The sequence below is a fragment of the Saccostrea cucullata genome, unplaced genomic scaffold (genome assembly GCF_032062105.1).
Source record: "Saccostrea cucullata isolate Sc308-1 unplaced genomic scaffold, CSIRO_AGI_Scuc_v1 ctg1249, whole genome shotgun sequence".
In the NCBI taxonomy this organism is placed as follows: Eukaryota; Metazoa; Mollusca; class Bivalvia; order Ostreida; family Ostreidae; genus Saccostrea; species Saccostrea cuccullata.
In genome coordinates, this window is record NW_026926547.1 from 141,982 (window position 1) to 160,658 (window position 18,677).

Here is an 18,677-nt window from a genome sequence, read left to right on the forward strand (position 1 = left end):
CCTCACCCCTAACCCTAACCCTTACCCTAACCCCCTAGCCCTAACCCTAACCCTATCCCCTTAACCCTAACTAACTCTAACCCTAACTAACCCTAACCCTAACCCCTTATCCCCTAACCCTAACTAACCCTAACCCCTAACCCCTAACTAACCCTAACCCCCAACTAACCCTAACCCCTAGCCCTAACCTATCCTATCCCCTTAAATACGGGGCGCTTACACTGTGTTTACATTGGTACGTTGGTACTACGTTTTGATTATGGACACAGGTAAATGCGCCGTGTGCAAAACATTACAAGAATGTGATTATGACGTCACGCTTCACAGTCTAGCTTCATTTTTTGAAAACCTCATTACCAAGAAACAAAAGTGAAACTAACCCTATTTTCTCTTAACCCTATCCCCTAACCCTAACTATCCCTAATTTCCCCTTAGGCCTCTATCCCTAACCCCTTTTAACCCTAACCTATCCTATCCCTTAAATACAGGGGGCCCCCTTACACTGTGTTTACATTATACACTATACGTTGGTACTACGTTTTGTTTATGCTAACTATACAGGTAAATACTTTGGGGCCGTGTGCAAAACATTTCAAGAATGTCATTATGACGTCACACTTTTTCATTCACAGTCTAGACAGCCTAGCCTAACCTGTTCAAACTGGGTTTTTTTTTTACTGAAAACAATAACATATAACACACATGGTTTATATACCTTTACTGTAAGGGCCCTGTGCATCAATACGTTTTACCTGCGTTTTTATACCTGTTTGCATCCTCTATAAAGTGCCCTGTGCAAAAACATTAGGGTCGTGTGCAAAAGAAATATACCTTTTTACCTGTGTTTTTCTTATATTTACCTGTTTGCACCCTCTGTTAAGTGCCGTGTGCAGAAAACTTACCTATGCATTGTGACGTCATTCACTGTATAAATACAATGTGATTATGACGTCACACTTTTTCATTTACAGTCTAGACAGCCTATAGTCCAGCCAGCCTAACCAGTTTGAACTGAATTTTTTACTGAAAGACAATAACAAATAACACACAATACAAAAAACATGTGTGTGTTATGTCTGTCAAGTTATAACACCAGGTCACTTTTTTAAAAAACTTAGAATTTTTAAACTTTTTTTTAAATTAACTTTAAATTTTTTATCTTTTAACTTTTTTAAAATAACTTTTAATCTTTTTTTCTTATTAATTTTTTTTTTTGGGTAAACTCCCGTTATAGTTTTTAAGAAATAAAATAAAAAAAATCATGTAATACTACATCAGTGTTATGTTATTGTATGACTTCATCTTTTATACAGTCGGGTTCGGGGTTTCGGGCGGCCATGGCGAATTTTCGGCAGGATTTTACCCCAGTGAAAAAGGCTTGTAATCCACAGTGTAGGTCGTTTAAAGTTGTTTCACATTGTTTATGATTGTGATTATGTTATCGCTCACCTATATGTTTAATGTCAGCTATGCTAAATAATCCATTTCTGTGTAATTTGAGAGAATGTTTTGACATGTGGTTAAAGTATGGCGTGCTATTCATGTTATCATTTAAAAAGTCGATCCTAAATAAATCTGTCTTAAAAAATACATTTTACGAATGACATTAAATATGATTGATTAGTGTATAGGTATCCATATATAAGAGATATTATTTTGCATTACATTTAAACATGTTTTTCTGTTCTGTTTGTCTGTCAATTGTTGCTTTACTTCCTTTGTAAAATGAGGTTAAATTGAGTATCACTGAATATTGTATGCTTTTTTTTTCAGGATCAGCTAAGATGTTGTTTCACTGGATTGTTTAATTGGGCATATAATTGGATAATTCTGGTATGTTTGTCTTTGTTTTGTTTACATTTATGAAGGTCATCTTTGCAATTAATCATAATTATGTATAGTTCTATTTTGAATGTCTATTCTGTATTTATCCTCATTTCATGTGATTTACAGTTGTATAACCTGCATGTAACTCAGAGTGCATTTAATATTTCTATGATGGATCATTCCATGATATTGAATTTAATTCAGAAAAAGGTTCTCTAAATTTTGGCAAAATACATGGTATCTTTTACATTTCTGTCCCTTTTGTCTGTAAATTATTACTTTACTTACATTGTAAAATGAGGTTAATTGTGTATTTCTATGAAGGTCATCTTTGCATTTAAGCATGATTATATGGTTAATTTAATTACTGTGTAATACTTATGTGATCTGTTGTCTCTAACTTACATTCATATAAGCACACCCTTATTTAACCTAAAATATATTAACACATGATTAAGGGATCTTCAGAATATTAATAAGTCCTTTTGTATAAATTATATGATTTAATTTCATAATTCATTATGTATGTTACCCATGGCCATGGAATTCAGACTTACTAAATGGTGATCAAAGAGATATTAATTAGGAATCTAATTAGAGAAAAGGAGGAATTTACAAAAGATTAATCCTAAGTTATTTACTTTTTGTTTTGATTCTAAATATGTGGGATATATGGCATACATATATTTTCATTTTCACTTTTGTTTCTTAGTAATGAGCTTTTCAAAAAATGAAGGACTACATGTTGTACTGTGATGATGCTAAAAAAAGATGTATTTTTCTGTATGCAGTACTGACAGATATTAAACAAAATTGAATCTGCTGTTAATAAAAAATCTTTTAGTGTATAAATAATTAATTTGATAATCATTTTATTTGTGATATCAATACAGTAATTGTGCTTTTTTTATTATCTAAAGATAACATGATGAACTTTTCTCATCTGGAGTTAATGTTAAAAACAATTTGTTTTGAGATTAAAAACAAACATTTTCATGATCTTTTTTTTTTTGGCATTGTACATGTTGTATTTAAACATGCATTGTTTCACACAGTACTCTGTCATATTAACAAAATGGTTTTATTTTCTATACAGTCCTCAACCTGGAAGATATGTATTGTTCCTAACCATCTATAATCCATTCTCTATGAAGTTCAGACTGTCTGCTCTTCCTTTGGAAATACACAGTTAGTCAACCAACATAGAAACACACAAACTTGAAGGTAAAGTTTCAATGAGATACAATTGTAATATATATTTATTTATTATTTTATTTATTTATTTATTTTTTTTTTTTTACATATGCATGTTTATAATTTTGAATTGATATGTAAATGATATATTTAAATAAAAAGGGCTTGGTGGTCATGGTCATTTTTAGACTATATTGATCTCCTTTAGAAGAAGAAGAAGAGCTCCATTTCAATATATATACAAAAATGCATGATCAAATTTTGAAACTAAAATGTATGAAAGTTTTCTTTGCCAAATGATAGTTAACAGCTGAAGATAGCATATCTATAGAATAAGTTAAATATGGCTAATTTGTAAACCCCCCCCCCCAGCTCCCTTAATATCATAGTTGGTAAAGATAGCAAGTTTTCACTTCAATTGCTGATGAATTCTGAATTTTCCATTTAATATTATCATTATATCACAGGGAAAGAATACTATAATGTAGCACATCAGGATGACCAGAAAAGAAATCTTAATGACCCTCTTAACTATGTATAAAAACTGTAACCTTATAACTGATGTAAGATAATCTGATTGTGTGGAAATAAAATTTCCTGGTATTTCTACTACCCAAGATCTTCTTTTGAGTGTATGGGACTGCTGTAAACCTTCTCCTGTTTATAAAAATAATACCTTGGAGCATGACACTTTATTCATAAAAATCTTATGTTACAACTTGTATTTATACCCTTTTTGTCTATATTTAGATTTCAATCAAGCTCATGTTATATAACAATTTTTTTTTTTTAAACTGAGACATTTTTTTTTTCAGGATTCTCTAGTGAGGTCTTATGGAAATGATCTATGTCTACTCTCAGAATGGTGAAAGACTATCAGATTATGCAAAGACTAACAGAATATCCTCTCTTGGAACACTGAAACAAGAAAATCAAACAGGAGATGGATGGAGGATTTAAGAAGCACAGAGATAAATATGATTTCCAACGAATTTAACCAGTATTATCATAGACTGTGGTTTACAGGATGACAAAGTAACAGGATTGTATCATTTTACTGTCAGACACTGACTATGAATAAAGTGTAATCATTTATTAAACTGAGATCTAGTCAAATCAAGTACAATTGTATTGAAAATATGATTTTCTGATAGCATGAACTCTTTAAAAATTAATTCTCACAGACCTCAAAGTATCTGAATGTAACTTTTATTTTTACCAATTCATATTGAAGACTGTTGTTATGTATGGGAATTACACATTTAAACCTTTTACTTTTCATCTTATATCTACAACACCCCTAGAAATTACACAGATATTCAGATACTGGATTTAATGTTATTATTTAACTTTCCTGGAATTGTAAATATATTTTGTTTGTGTATGTATCATGTTTAATTTTGAATTTAAATTGGTCTCAATAAGGCCCCCAATAAAGATGCAAGTGTCCCATAATCTGTGGTTTAATAATATCTTGAATATCTTTATCATACCATATTGTACATATTTATTACATATAGAATGGTTGTAGGAATACACTTTGTTGTTTAGGACAATTTGTCAAGGTCAAAGCATAAGATTATTGAGATGACTTCTTTGACAATAATTTGTAACTTACAAACTTCACATCATAAATACACAGATGAAGAATCAATAAGATATTTCTATAGATTTTTGTTGGATCATTTACTCCTGGATAAAAGTTAATTATTGAGATTACTGATTTGAGTCCTGTAATGCAATAACTTAAACATTGTGTAATAACTTATAGACTTTATAAAAATTAGGTGCAAATTCTTAGGATAGGAATGAAATGTTAATCAAATGTACAATGTTCAAATGTGTTTATATGACTATTACTATGTAATACCTTGGGTTTCTGTAAAAATCCTATATTCACTACATAGATAAAGACCTGTATAATATATATTTTAAACTATGCTGAAGGAAAAAAAAGTAAAAAGCTCTCCCCTTCATCTCTTTCATATTCTGTCATACACAACAATAGATAAATTGCAGTCTTATAACAAACTGATGTCTAATCAAATCTTAGAATTGATATAGTGATTTTCTGATAGTATGAGATCTTTTAAAAAAATAATTCCCAGACTTCAAAGTATCTAAATGTGTCTTTTATTTTTACTAATTCATATTGAAGACAGTTGTTATGCATGAGAAGTATACATTTAAACCTTTTATTTTTCATCTTATTTCTACAACCCCTAACAAATTACACAGATGTTTAAAAGCTAGCTTTGGTGTAATTATTACTTTCCTGGAACTTTAAAAAAATTTTGTTTGTGTATGTGTGGTGTGTCCTATTTTGAATTTAATAGGTCTCAATAGGACCCCCATAAAGATGTAATAATATCTTGAATATTTCTATCATCCCTTAGACTTCATGCTTACTACACAGAACAGGTTAGAGTAATACACTTAGTTTTATAGGACACTTTGTCAGGGTCAAAGCATGAGATTATTGAGATAACTACCTTTGACAATAATTTGTAACCTGCAAACTTCACATCATAAGTAAAGCAAGATTCTGAGATGATCTATAGATTTTTGGATCATTTTTCTCATGGGTAAAATTTAGTTGTTGTGACTTTTAACATTTTATGATAACCTAGAGACTTTATTTTAGCTTTATTGGGTGGCATATCATATTCTTTGGAAAGAATTGAAATGTAAATCATATGCACTATGTTCAAGGATGTTTAAAGACTATTACTATGTAATACCTTAGAATTCTGTAAAAAATCTTATAATCACTGCATAGATAAAGACTGGTTGGAATAATTTATGTTTTGAAATAAGGTTTAGAAAAAAAAGGCAGGAATGTGGATATGACTTTTATTCAAATGGTGCAGTACAGCAACTCTGGTGATTTACATATATTCAGTCATAAATAGATAGGTATTGGGAAGACTCCTATAGATTTTGAAATTTTCATTCAAAAGTATAGAATTTTTTTTTTAAGTTTGAAAGATTAAATGGCACCATATCATTTGCTTGTGAATTAAAAAAAATAAATCCAAACATATACATCTTTGGATGATATTTGTAGAATTTTATCAATTTCTGGACTTAGATCTTGATATCATCCTTTAATGTCCTTAAAATTTTAATGACTGTCTTTTAGTTTTAGTTTAATTAGTTTCTTTTCTACATGTGAAAATGACATCATCCAAAGAAGTTCTTCATCTGCATGTTATATGAGGAAGACAATTTTCATCACAGTGAAAGAGATTGTTTTGTTAAACATAATGCATTGATGCACAAATATATTTTTAGATTTTTAATAGCTAGGGTTTATATTTCTTTTTATGAAATGCTAAGTTCTGTTGATTTTAATTTTTGTGAACAAAAGACATACTAGTAGAAAAAAAAATGTACATGGTGTGTTAGAAAAGCATGTGGAAACCTGATGACTTTATCATTGTTGATTAAATCAATTATGAGTTTCATCTTTGTTACATTGTAAACATTTCTAAGTAGGGCATACATCAGAAACTCTTAAAATTCTGAGTATCAGGGTTAAACACATCAATTCCAAATGATTTTTGGATGCTTTTTATGTATAAAAAAAGACAAAATAGCATATCTGTTCGCAGATGTTCCAAAAGGAAAACAACCACAAAGAAATGATTTGATATGTTCTTTATGTGATTCATGTAAAATGTATTTTAAAATTGTACCCTAACATTTATCTTTTGCATAAATACATATTTTTGTGGAGAATTTTTCATAACTTTGAAAAAAAAAGTAGTCTTATTGTATAATATGGTTAACTTAAAATTTTGTAGACTTAAAAGTTGTACATGATGTGTTACACATCTTACATATGTAACCATTTCATTCCAGGGCATTCAGTATATATTGTGGTTTTGTCTTAAATTTGTTTGTTCATGTAATCAATAATTTGAGAATACCCAAGTTAGGTAATGCATGAGAGAATAGGCAAGAAAATCAGGTTTAAGAAATGGTTTTTACTATTTATAAGGGGTTCTTCTATATATTGAATCTATAAGTACATTTAGTCTATACATTTAAGGTATTTCTGTATGAAATAAACTTGCATTTAAGCATTTTAAGACCACAGATTATGGGACACTTGCATCTTTATTGGGGGCCTTATTGAGACCAATTTAAATTCAAAATTAAACATGATACATACACAAACAAAATATATTTACAATTCCAGGAAAGTTAAATAATAACATTAAATCCAGTATCTGAATATTGTGTAATTTCTAGGGGAGTTGTAGATATAAGATGAAAAGTAAAAGGTTTAAATGTGTAATTCCCATACATAACAACAGTCTTCAATATGAATTGGTAAAAATAAAAGTTACATTCAGTCACTTTGAGGTCTGTGAGAATTAATTTTTAAAGAGTTCATGCTATCAGAAAATCATATTTTCAATACAATTGTACTTGATTTGACTAGATCTCAGTTTAATAAATGATTACACTTTATTCATTGAGAGATCATTTCCATATAAAAACATTTTTTTGTACAGAATATCTATGATTTTGGAAAAACAGTGTCCTGGAAAATGACAGTAAAATGATAAATGTTACTTTGTCAATTTTGTAAACCAGACTCTATGATAATACTGGTTAAATTGTTGGAAAGATCTCTGTGCTTCTTAAATCCTCCATCCATCTCCTGTTTGATTTTCTTGTATTCATGTTAATCAATAATGTTAGTCTTAATAATCTGATAGTCTTTCACCATTTCTGAGAGTAGACATAGATCATTTCCATAAGACCTACTAGAGAATCCTGATAACAAAAAATGAGTTTAAAAAAAAAAATTGTTATATAACATGAAGAAATCTAAATATAGAACAAAAAGGGTAGAAATATGTATACATGAAAGTACCTTTTATGAATAAAGTGTCATGCTCCAAGGTATTATTTTTATGAACAGGAGAAGGTTTACAGCAGTCCCATACACTCATAAGAAGATCTTGGGTAGTAGAAACACCAGGAAATTTTATTTCCACACAATCAGATCATCTTACATCAGTTATAAGGTTACAATCTTTATACATAGTCAAGAGGGTCATTAAGATTTCTTTTCTGGTCATCCTAATGAGCCACATTATAGTATTCTTTCTCTTTGATATAATATTAATATTAAATGGAAAATTCAGAATTCATCAGCAATTGAAGTCAAAACTTCCTATCTTTACCAATTATGCTATTAAGGAAGCTGGGTGTTAACAAATTAGCCATATTTAACTTATTCTATAAATATGCTATCTTCAGCTGTTAACTATCATTTGGCAAAGAAAAATTTTATACATTTTAGTTTTAAATATTTGATCATGAATTTTTATGCCTTTTCTTCTTCTTCTTCTAAAGGATATCAATATAGTTTAAACATGACCATGACCACCAAGCCCTCTTTATTTAAAAAAAAATCATGTATCATTTACTTATCAATTCAAAAATATAAAAATGCATATGTAAATAAATAAAAAAATAAATAAAAATTACAATTGTATCTCATTGAAACTTTACCTTCAAGATTGTGTGTTTCTATGTTGATTGACTAACTGTGTATTTCCAAAGGAAGAGCAGACAGTCTGAACTTCATAGAGAATTGATTATAGATGGTTAGGAACAAAACATATCTTCCATGTTGATGACTGTAGAAATAAAACCATTTTGTTAATATGACAGAGTACTGCATGAAACAATGCATGTTTAAATACAACATGTACAATGCCAAAAAAAGATCATGGAAATATTTGTTTTTAATCTCGAAAAATTGTTTTTAACATTAACTCCATATGAGAAAAGTTCATCATGCTATCTATAGATAATAAACAAGCACAACTGCTGTATTAATATCATAAATGAAATGATTATCAGATTAATTATTTAGACACTAAAAGACTTTTTATTAACAGCAGATTCAATTTTGTTTAATACCTGTCAGTACTGCATGCAGAAAAATGCATTTTTTTTAGCATCATCACAGTACAACATGTAGTCCTTCATTTTTTGAAAAGCTCATTACCAAGAAACAAAAGTGAAAATGAAATTATATGTATACCATATATCACACATATTTAGAATCAAAACAAAAGTAAATTACTATTAGGATTAATCTTTTGTAAATTCCTCCTTTTCTCTCATTACATTCCCAATCAATATCTCTTTGATCACCATTTAGTAAGTCTGAACTCCATGGGTAACATACATAATGAATTATGAAATTAAATCATAATCTATACAAAAGGACTTATTAATATTCTGAAGATCCCTTGATCATGTGTTAATATATTTTAGGTTAAATAAGGGTGTGCTTATATGAATGTAAGTTAGAGACATCAGATCACATAAGTATTACACAGTAATTAGATTAACCATATAATCATGGTTAAATGCAAAGATGACCATCATAGGAAATGAAAACAATTAAAAAACAAGAAAAACTTACCAGAGATATCCAACCTTATGCCCAATAAGCCTATCCATTAAATAATCCAGTGAAATAACATCTCAGCTGATCCTGTAAAAAATCATACAATTCAGTGATACACAAATTAACCTCACTTTACAATGTAAGTAAAGCAATAATTTACAGACAAACAGGACAGAAATGTAAAAGATACCATGTATTTTACCAAAATTTAGTGAACATTTTTCTGATTTAAATGCATTCTGAGTAACATGCAGGTTTTACAACTGTAAATCACATGAAATGAGGATGAATACAGCATTTACATTCAAAACAGAACTGTACATATAATTATGATTAAATGCAAAGATGACCTTCATAGGAAATGTAAACAAAAATAAGACAAACTTACCTGTGGAATAGGTCTGTCAGAAAGGATGTTTCAAAAATGAACACGCTCTCAACATTCACATGACAAGAATGCATCAGGATGATTACTTCCGTGGTCATAGAGAAATTGAGCTTTATACAAGAGAAGCTTAACAGCAGGAAAATCATCATAGAAAAGGAGAGTAAACAAAAGATAGTCCTACATTTTCTGAAAATCTACGTTCACTTCTTAGAAACAAAAGTGAAAATGAAACTTTAATTTTACAAGTGTATGACGTCATAATGCATCTATAGGTAGCTTGCTGACTAGACTGTGTACAGAGACGTACACAGTACGATCAAAACGTAAGTCTATCGTATTTTTTGCACACGACCCTAAACAAACCCATGCTATATAAACCAGTTTGATTCTGAATAAAATCTGTGTTATTATTATTGTGTGTTAGTGTTATTGTTTTCAGTAAAAAAAAAATCCAGGTTGTTATTGTTTTCAGTAAAAAATTCAGTTCAAACTGGCTGGCTAGACTAGGCCGTCTAGACTGTAAATGAATGGATGACGTCATAATCACATTGTATTTATACAGTGGATGACGTCACAATGCATAGGTAAGTCCAACCTATTTTTTTTTGCACACGACCCTAATTTTTTTTTGCACACGGTCCTTACAGTATAGTGTAAAACACTATATTTAGAGCTATATACTGAATCCCCACCTTAGTCCTCAATAGGGTTAAGGGGTTAGGGCTAAGGGGGAATTAGGGTTAGGGTTAGGGTTAAGGGGGCTAAGGGGTTTAGGGTTAGGGTTAGGGTTAGGGGATAGGGTTAGGGGATAGGGTTAGGGCTAGGGTTAGGGCTAGGGGGGTTAGGGTTAAGGGGACTAGGGTTAAGGGGGGATTAGGGATAGTTAGGGATAGGGTTAGTTAGGGCTAGGGGTTAGGGTTAGGGTTAGGGTTAGTTAGGGTTAGTTAGGGTTAGGGTTAGTTAGGGCTAGGGTTAGGGGGTTAGGGTTAGGACTGCACTCAGTTGACCCCTTATCCTCCCAACCAATCAAAATCCTCCATTTTTGACCTCATTTGCATAAAAAGTGCACTCAGTTGACCCGCCTATCTAGGCGCTTTATACTACTTAGGACTCAAAACAATCAAGATTGTATGCAGTTACCCAAACAATGGAAGTCATCTTTTGCTTTAAAAAAGTATGTTAAAGCTGCAACGTTAGAACTATCTTTGATTTGGGTTGCTTTTTGGTATTCCATGATGGTATACAATTATATTATGAATTAAGTACATTTACTTTCTACTTTTTTTTATGATTTCTATGCAGAACTGTTGCATTTATTAAGATGTTCTGAACAGCTTAATAAAGCAATGAAAGCCAGATCTATAAATTGTGCTGGACCTGTTTGAAATTGTCATTCACTTTTGTTCAAGATGATTTAATCCTAAAATGGAATCAATGTAAATTACTTGCTGAAACAGTATTATAACTTATTCACCTATAAGAAATCGGATGCCAATATTTGCATAATTACTGGTTATAAGTCTGTTAGATTAACATATCATTTAATTTCTATAAAATACTTGATTCTGATTGGTTTAAAAATTCTTTTGATGACTGCATCAATAAAATCTAGAGTTCGCTTGCACTAAGCTGCCGGAACTACTTTAAGTGGCTGTCTTTACATGTGTATTTCCCGCTTCCAGGTTACTTTTTGAAGGAATAATTAAATATTTTTATTTTAATAAATATTTTCCTGAATTTCGAAACCTGTCCGTTACGTTCCTGACTTATTTTCTACTTTCGTTTCGTTTTGAATTATCCCCCTTTGCTAAACAAATCAAATCGTCTGCATAACAACAATACAGTTTTGAGAAAGAAGAAAAGAAATCGATATACTTTTGTTAAATGTTCGGCTTTGGGAGTATCTGGTATGAACAACAGAATTTTAAAGAAATGGTTTTTTTTTTATGCTAAAAGCTGGGAAAACCGTTAGGGCCAAATCTGTTCAATCTTGGGAAGCGAATGATCGAGAGAAACGACACTGCCTGAACGAGGACGGAATTCTTTTTTTATTATCATCTTAAACAGTCGGAAGCAGACTCTTTCAGGCTTTACAGCATTGACAGGTTGTGATACTTATTTTTATATGTTCGGTTTGAAATTCAGATGAAAAGATCTGCAAATGAAATCCAAAATTTCTGTGACCTAACGTTAGAAGTGTTAGGATATTTGAGTAGCTTCCCCTGACATTTACGAACTTAGATAACTTACCGGTGAAAATATGCCCATTGGGATAACACAACAGGTAAGTTTTTTTTGTGTTAAAGAATTATATATTATTTCAGAGAATGTTGGTAATGACACAACAATATTTGAAAACGTTTCTTCGTTTGAACCCTTTTGAATTTCAGCAACGTTAACGTTCTTGAGATGAATTCGTGCGCACCGTTTTTGATGCGTAAATTTAATAGAAAAGTGAAAGAAAGTTTCATTTTATTAATTTAAAATCATAATTAAATGATAAGAAATGATTGTAATATTTTTTTCCTTTGATCGATGTATCAAAGAAAAATTTAGACGGAAAACTTTTTCATCAATGCGGTAGCGCATTGATGAAGTTTTCCGTCCAAAATTTTCTTTGATACATCGATCAAAGGAAAAAATATTACATTCATTTCTTAAGTCACATTAACAAAAAATTCAAGGCATTTTACCCTTCATTTTTTGTAACCTTTGTATGAATATACTAAATCTACTTCTTAATTCTTTACAGATTGTAAACCTATGGTGGATTCCAACATCGTGAAGACGGAAGGATTGAGCACCCAGTGTAGAGTGAATCACTGCTCTCAATGTCCAGGGGATACAGAATTCTACTGCGAGACCTGTAAACACAGCCTTTGCCTAAACTGCAAAGAGAGCCATGTTATGAGTCTAGATACACTGCGCCATGATGTTGTGATTTACCGAGAGAAATTCAAGCGTTTCCTAAAACAAGAAATCTGTATAAGACATCCAGAAAGGATCTATGAAAAGTACTGTAAGTCCTGTGAACTTCCAGTTTGTTCCCAATGTGAAAATCACGAACAACACAAAATATTGGATATCAACGAGGCGTATGAAACAAACCGACAACAACACAAAGAAATCATTCGCAACATCAGAAGCGAGCTTCTCTATATTAGTTGTTTTCTTCAAGCAAAAATCCACTCTGATAAGAAAAAATTGTGTAAAGAAATTTACGATCATTTGACATTGATGTCAACAAATGCTCAGAGAATTAAAATTCTTATTGATGATGTGATATGTGATGTTACAATCAGGTACAGTAGTAAAATAATTTATAGATTACTGAAACAAAGAACGAAAATAAAAATACATCTTACGATCCTTGAGATCTTTGATCGGAAAACTGAACAACATGCTTATAGATCATTAGAATTTCTATCCTTTATGAAGATTATCTCTAGAAACAAGACAATGGCTACTTGTATCCTTACAAAGCAAGCCCTTCCTTCCTTGAGTACAGAAGTCAACATAGAGGACTTGACTGAAGGATTAGGAGAAATTCAAATTATAGATCAAACAGGAAAGAGAAAAATTGAAAATAAATGTCTCCTTAAACTTATGCCTACACCTGTGTTACAGAAGACTGTGGGGGTGAGAGGTATTAGTTTGGTAAATCACATTTCCCCCCTGACGTCAGAGCGGGTCTGGGTCTCGGAGCAGGTCTGGAACACGGAGCGGGTCTGGGTCAGCGATGATGACGACATCTATTTGACAAACACAGCTGGATATGTTATGTGTCACTTGACAGATGTATTCAAGGAAAGTTGGTGGGGTATCCATTCTGTGACTAGTGACGGTGAACTTATTTACATAGACAGGGAAGGCAACATCGACAAACTCTCCGCAGACTATAATGTAAAAACTACGATGATACAGAAAATAGAACCGTGGGAACCCAGCTGTGTCCATTGCTCTCATACCACTGGAGATCTGCTGGTAGGAACAGTGAGACATGCTACGTACACGGGCAAGATAACTCGATATGACAGCAATGGACAACATGTCAAGACTATCCAACAATACCTTCAAGGTCATGAACTATATAACCGTCCCATCTATGTCACAGAAAATCCTTACGGGGATATAATTGTGACCGACTTGACCCAAAGCGCCGTAGTGGTGACGGATCATGGAGGAAGACATCGTTTTTCCTACACAGGGTCTAAATCAGAGTTTCAGTTTACTCCTTATGCCATTTGTACAGACGCATTTTCTCACATTTTGGTGTATGATAAATGTACAGATGCAGTGCAAATGATTAACAAAGATGGACACTTCCTGGCAAATTTACTTGGTAGACAAGAACTTGGGAAGAATTTAGCACAGTGTTTGAGCTATGATAACAAAACACACCTTCTTTGGGTTGGGTCAAGCAATAACACGTTGTCTGTTTATAGATATATTGATAGAGAGGACTTAAGGACTGGTAGGCCACTTAGTATTTACTAGATGGTGGATTGTCCTTACTCCCTTTACCCCTCCCATAACCACCACCAAAACCAACAACAAAGTTTTAAATAAAAAAAATCATACCATTTCTGGCATATAAAAGGTATTGATTTTCAATTTATCTAATCACTGTTCCAAAATACATTTAGTAATCCTAGTTCTACCTATATTATGTTGTCACATATTTAAAGGTGCATGGACACAGATTTGAAGTTAATATTTTCTGTATAATATTTAAGAAATAAACATCGTTATTCAGTGAACATGGCGTTATGAATAGCAATTGCTCTGCTGGCATATTCCATGATGCGCGCTAGCGCATCATGGAAAATATGCCAGCAGAGCTATTGCTATCCATAATGCCATGTTCACTGAATAATCGTTGTTTATTACTTATATTTGCATTCTTTGATTTTTTTTTTCAAGAATATCAGAGGAAATCCTGACTTACATAAGGACGCGGCTTCTTCTCTTCGGTAAAGAAAAACATACGGCTTTAAATTCAGTACACCTGATCAATGCTCCTTTTATCTAATAAATCACAAATAATTTATAAAGTATTTCCCTCTCAAACACAGTTATCTGGATACAAGCAGCGCCGTCATCACATTCTCTTAATTTTTGTTTTGATGCAGCTGTGACGTCATCGATCAACGTTATTGAAACCCTCTGACAAAAATCAATAATTTAACACTATGATGAAAAATGAGAATGCTTTTATAATTATTATTACTCCAGAATGCTTTTCTATGATTTTTTTTTTTTAGTTTTTCTATTTATTTTTAATAGCTGAAATAGATAATTTATACTAGTATTTTTTTCTTTCTGAATGTTAGTACCCAAGTGTGAAGAGTTATCGTTCTTTGTACAAATATGCATGAAACGAAAAAATAAAAATATGCAGTTTTTTACAATTTTTTAAAAGTTTTATTATACAATTAAATACATTGACCAAAATTGAAATTTTAAGGATATAAATCAGCAATTTTAAATATTCTGAATTTCTTTTTTTTCTAACGAATATTATTACAAACTTATTTTTATTCCTCTTTCGAAACATTTCATATATATATACTTCTCAACACGTTATATAAGTGTAGTAGAGCTTGTTCTACACGTGTGTGATAGGACAATTGCACTCATAGCAGAAGCAGTTGCGTCTATAGTGCTATGAACGCAGTTGATGTCTACATGTTCATAGTGGGAGAGAGCAGTGGATATGCAAATATCACGACATATATTTTAGTAGCAATTTACACAAACATATATCAAAAATTTTATTTCATCTAAAAGTTGTTAAAACTTCATATTTTTAGACGGGTTTGATTGACACATCCTTGCACTTTCACAAATTTAATTTTAATTTTATTCTTAAAACTTAGGAAAAGAGGCAATCTTGTTGTGTATAAATGAAAATTATTAAAACTTTAATCCAGACAAATAATTATAATATTATATTATCATCTTTGTCAGTCATCTGCACTGCATCTGTATGATTATCATACACCAAAATGTGAGAAAATGCGTCAGTACAAAATTAAAAAAAATATATAAATAATACGTGATATTATAAGAGAATAATAATTTCAAATCTGTGTACATGCACCTTTAATACATGTACATCAATTTTATAATCAGAAAATAAAAAATTAAAATGATGAATTACTTTATTTAAAGAGATAGAGCACTTTTACCTTCATTTAAGTCAGGGAGGGATAGTTGGGATCTTCCTGCTGCCAGATAAAATATTTATATGGATGGTTTGCAATAACCAGTTGACTCCAAATTTATAAAATTTTCTTCTTCGTCTAAATAATCCATTTTGACTATCTAAGGATAACAAGTGACATTATATACATGTAATTGTATATATGTGGGAATGGCGCTAATCATGAACTCTCATGTAGAACTTGAAATTTAGCTGTAAATTTTGAATTATATTTTGAACCAGAAAGGAACATCAATGAAATATATGGAGATAACGAACAGCATTCAAGCCCAAAAGTCCACCAGACTATACAAAATAGGAGGAGAGCAAACATGGACCTCCGAAGCATCAGAGGTGGGATCAAGTGTCATGGAAGAGTGGGCATTCCCTGCCGATCGGTCACACCCAACGTGTGCTCCATATGTCATGATCAGGAATAACGGAAAATCCGTCATCCATCAATTCAGTGTGAATATAATGGAATAAAAATTAGTATGAAAAACGTCAGTCAATATTTGACACAATGATAAACTGTATTTGCTGACAAGATCATTGTATCAACCATAAAACATACTAAATGATGACTTGAAACGAGGCTGCTGATGTTTTTGGTTTCATCAATTTGTTTGTCAAAATTTTTGCCTCGTTTTAGAAATTGTACATATGTAGAGTAAGCCCTTGCATATCAATTCTGAGAGAAACAGACATATAAATTCCATATACAAGTGATGAAGGTATATGTTTATTGCTGCAGAAGTAAGAGATGTTGACGATTGAAAAGTCAAAGCGTTTATCATAGAGACTGTTTGTTAGATTACCATTAGGTCTTTTTCAAGTAAAATATCTAAATATGAAACAGACTTGTCAGACTCTGTGGTATCTTTTGTTGCAAGCTCACTGGGATATTTCGCATTGACATAAGAATGGAAATTACAACAATATTGTAAAATGACAATACGTTGTCGATATACAATCTAAATGTCGAAATGAAGGCAACAGCAAGTGTCTTCTTCAAATTCTCCTTCATAGGAATACAAATTAAAATAGGTCTTCGAATAACGAAGCGCAATTGAAACCCATGGGGATTCTCATAGAATGTTAGAAAGACCTGGTCTCCAAAAACCACGTAGATATTGTCAATCAGAAACTCAAGCATCTTTTGATGTCAACTTCAGAGTACTTCTATGAACAATCATAGTGTTTTTTAACAAAATAATTTTGCAAATGACCAATGACAAGATAAGTAAATTTTACATGTAGTTCTGTCGATGATATCAAAAGCCTGGACTATAATTTATCGTGGGGAATGGCTGTGTATAAAGTTGAAGAATCATAAGTTTTTAAGCTGTTGATTTTGGTGAAATCTTCTTCCAAAAGTTCCTTGGAACTTTTAAGTATTCACATCTCATTTACACCACTTCTCTAATATGTAAAAGATAATTAGTAAATCGGGCCAAAATAAAATTGTTGTTTGTTTGGAATTGCCTCTTGCGTCATTAAAATGCCTCCCTCCTGGAGAAAATTTTTTGAGCAAAAAGTAAGAAGATATTTTTTATCTATAAATTCTTGGCCTGTTATACATGTAGCATGCACCACATAAAACGGATTGTAGTGAAAGATTGTGCAAAATCAGGATTTTGATGTTAGATCCCCCTTTTTTTTTTCAAAAAGTCAGATATTGAAAATGGGTTTTTACTGTTTATTTAGATTTTTATTGAAAAAATTTAGGTTCAATTTTGAAAAAAAAATTCTTCCCTCCTGTGGCTGAAACCCTCAAGGTGGCAATTCCAAAGAAACCATTTTCTCAGGTTGGCCTCGATACAGTGTTAAAGACCACCAAGTCTTTGATTGGAAATTGAGTGGACAACAAAAATTGTTCCAAGGATGAAAAGCACTTTGATGGTTTTGTTTTAAATCACAATATATGGGCAAAAATTTAATATATTTATAAAATAGTAAAATATTCTGTTGATTATTTTATATAAAGAGAAGAGTAACTGTACATTCTAAATAATTTTGCTCAATTTACCTTTCTAGTATTTAAAGAGAGCAAAAGCTTTCAAATGAATGTTAACTTGTAAAATTACATTATATATTCATAACAAGAGAGAAGAAAAATGCAACAGACCAGTCGGGGATTCAAACCTCAGTCCCACTGTATCTTGTGTTAGAACTAGTAGTTTACCAACTGAGCTACATAATGTATCAACCTGTATGACTGCCTCTCTATCATGATTCATCTTGATTTGCTTTTCTATCACTTTATTTACTGATTATAGCTTATGCATTTGGCCTAGAATAAGAACTGAACCTGATATTTATATCTGCTCAAAGCATGGCCTCAGATTATAGTTACAGCTACATGTATCTTCCATTTCAGTAGTTAAGTTTATTTTGGTTTAATGTTCCTTTTGAGAATTTTTCATTCATATGGAGAGCTTGAGCCCACCAGTTGCCGCTGGAGGGCTGCATATTTATACTTTTACACTGTATACTCATTACTTAGGGCAATTGAGCAGTGAGGATTTTTTTCATGCCACCCCCTACATGTACTGCAACTCTAGGGCAGACACTCAAAACAGTCTTTCATCTGTGATAGGACAGTTGAATTTTACAAGACT

The 18,677-nt window shown here is 31.5% G+C and overlaps 2 long non-coding RNA genes across 4 annotated transcripts; one reads left to right on the forward strand and one right to left on the reverse strand.

Moving 5' to 3' along the window:
- Positions 1 to 1,328: 1,328 nt before the first annotated feature.
- Positions 1,329 to 7,112, forward strand: LOC134271993 (uncharacterized). 3 transcript variants are annotated; one of them, XR_009993117.1, is made up of 3 exons: positions 1,329 to 1,392; positions 2,924 to 3,051; positions 3,837 to 7,112. It is a non-coding gene; the product is annotated as an uncharacterized LOC134271993 (long non-coding RNA). The 3 variants fall into 3 exon arrangements; XR_009993116.1 differs by lacking the exon at positions 1,329 to 1,392 and adding an exon at positions 2,177 to 2,610; XR_009993118.1 differs by lacking the exon at positions 1,329 to 1,392 and having other exon boundaries at positions 2,738 to 3,051; positions 3,837 to 4,482; positions 5,381 to 7,112.
- Positions 7,113 to 7,799: 687 nt separating this feature from the next.
- LOC134271989 (uncharacterized) lies at positions 7,800 to 10,034 on the reverse strand. The gene is made up of 4 exons (XR_009993115.1): positions 9,852 to 10,034; positions 9,479 to 9,550; positions 8,554 to 8,681; positions 7,800 to 7,809 (listed from the first exon to the last, which is right to left on the reverse strand). It is a non-coding gene; the product is annotated as an uncharacterized LOC134271989 (long non-coding RNA).
- Between the last annotated feature and the right edge of the window lie 8,643 nt (positions 10,035 to 18,677).